The sequence below is a fragment of the Austrofundulus limnaeus genome, unplaced genomic scaffold (assembly GCF_001266775.1).
Source record: "Austrofundulus limnaeus strain Quisiro unplaced genomic scaffold, Austrofundulus_limnaeus-1.0 Scaffold2130, whole genome shotgun sequence".
Lineage (NCBI taxonomy): Eukaryota > Metazoa > Chordata > Actinopteri > Cyprinodontiformes > Rivulidae > Austrofundulus > Austrofundulus limnaeus.
Genome location: NW_013954532.1, coordinates 29,781 through 31,938, shown reverse-complemented (window position 1 = coordinate 31,938; position 2,158 = coordinate 29,781). Strand labels below are relative to the sequence as shown.

The following is a 2,158-nucleotide window of genomic DNA, read 5'->3' as shown; positions in this document are numbered from 1 at the left end:
CAGAAATTTACTTTTAATACTTAAGTAGATTTTGTGCCAGAAATTTACTTTTAATACTTAAGTAGATTTTGTGCCAGAAATATACTTTTGATACTTAAGTAGATTTTGTGCCAGAAATATACTTTTGATACTTAAGTAGATTTTGTGCCAGAAATATACTTTTGATACTTAAGTACAAAAAATATCAGACACTTTAAGACTTTTACTCAAGTCATATTTTTAGAGAAGAGTAACTTTTACCAAAGTATTTTTATAAGATACTTGTACTTTTACTCAAGTATCACTTTGAGGTACTTTATACAACACTGATTACAACTATCAGCCACACAAAATGCCTACAACCCAATCAACCTTTTGATATTAAGCTAAAACTTGGTGTGGTAGTAACTGAAAGTAACTTTTATACATAATTTGAGTATTAAATGTTGACACATTGCATGACATTATGTACATTACTTAAAAATTGTAATTGAAATGGTTTTATTTCATTCTTTGTTGATCTTTATCTAAAAAACCTGGCATGAAAGTTAGCAGGGGAAATGCATTCTTTCAAGTAAATTTAAGGCTTTAGCTGAACGGAAACACTTCAGATGGGTGCAGCCGGAGAGAAAGGACAAAAATATCCAGAAAATTTGGTCTATATTTGGCTGCGTGTCTCAGTCTCTCTTTATGTGTAAACCACAGTGGAGAACAGTGGTGAACAGTGGTGAAACCCTACACTTTCTGTTGCTCCCTCCCACTCGGTCCAACACTGGAGATTACCTCAACACTTTTTGACCCTCTGTGAACACTGGAGTGTTGCCCTGGATTAAACAACAACTCATCCTGGTTTCACSTATCTGCAGGGGGAACATTTAGAGTTATTAGCTGCTGGTGATGATGCTGGCCTGATGCTGACTCAGCACATCCTGCTCCAGTGACACTGACTGATCAAGTAAGGTAAGAATAATCTCACATTTTCTGTGAACATACAGTGTAAATGCTCATGACTRATGAAATTTACTGAAGATGAAAATGAGTTGGTAAAGTTAAAATACRACCTCAAAGCTAAATGCAGCAAAAAACTAAAAGTAGCAAAAGTCTAACTACAGGTTAAAAGTATCAAAACTGTAGCTAAAAGTTATTAGTTGCAAAAGACTAACTAAAAGATAAATTAACATAAGAGGACATCAAACACAGAAGAGTTTAACAAGAACTATGAAGATATTTCATTGTTTTCTACAGGGAAAATATTGAAATTCATCATATTTTTTCAGTAGTATTAAAAAAAGTTACAAAAAAAGGTTATATCAGCCATCTCCTGTTTGAGATGAACATTTTAGGATATGAAAGGCAAAATTACTAAAATGTATGCAAGTGTATAGAAGTTAAATGGCAGAAAATTAACAAGACTATAATAGTATGAATGATTTAACTTTCATACAAATAAATAAAGTATGGTGAATATTGCAGGTTTCTCTAAAATGAGGCTTAAAGAATCTTATTATTATGTCATATTTTTCAGGTTTTTCCTGTTCACTGCTTAAAAAAACGTGTGTTTCTGATTTTTACATTTGGGGAACCACATACGTGCTCCTTCTGTTATAAACATTACGCTGCAGTGGCAGGTCCAGAGGGAGGAAGTGGAAACAGGAGTGATGACACAGACCTGTAGTGTGTGAGGAAAACTCAGATTGAAATACTACACTTTACCTCAAATACTATATTTACTTGCAAAAAGGCAGAAACGTTCACTGAAGACTTTGAAAGTGTTTCACTTATTGCCTGTCAGGGTTTTGTGTGTTTGTAGCATCAGCAAAATAATTCATTAACAACTAGAGCAGAGGTTTTTAACCTTTTTGACCTCAGGGCCCAGTTTGTTGAACATAAAGTGACACAAGGCCCAGTCAGATATTACTAATGTATGGATCAAAATGATAATTATTATAAATCTTGGTTTAATTTTTATTGTATTTGAATCATAACTAAATAAAATGCACTTACAGTTTAAAAGTAAAACTCCTGTCAAATAATCACAAGACATGATTATAAAAAACATTTTTATATTGTAACCTGCCCATAACTATTAATGTAAATGTGTCAAATGAAAAGAAAAAAACTGTAAAAATAAATTTGATAAAGTACAAATGAAAATAAAGCCTTTTTAAACTTTTACAAC

At 32.2% G+C, this 2,158-nt stretch overlaps 1 protein-coding gene across 3 annotated transcripts in view; it reads left to right on the top strand.

The window, feature by feature from the left end:
• Positions 1–776: 776 nt before the first annotated feature.
• Positions 777–2,158, top strand: part of LOC106537099 (collagen alpha-1(XXII) chain) — a gene marked incomplete at its 3' end in the record, with an annotated part of 27,776 nt that continues 26,394 nt past the window's right edge. For all 3 annotated transcript variants that reach the window (XM_014034468.1, XM_014034467.1, XM_014034466.1), the window contains 1 exon segment: positions 777–939.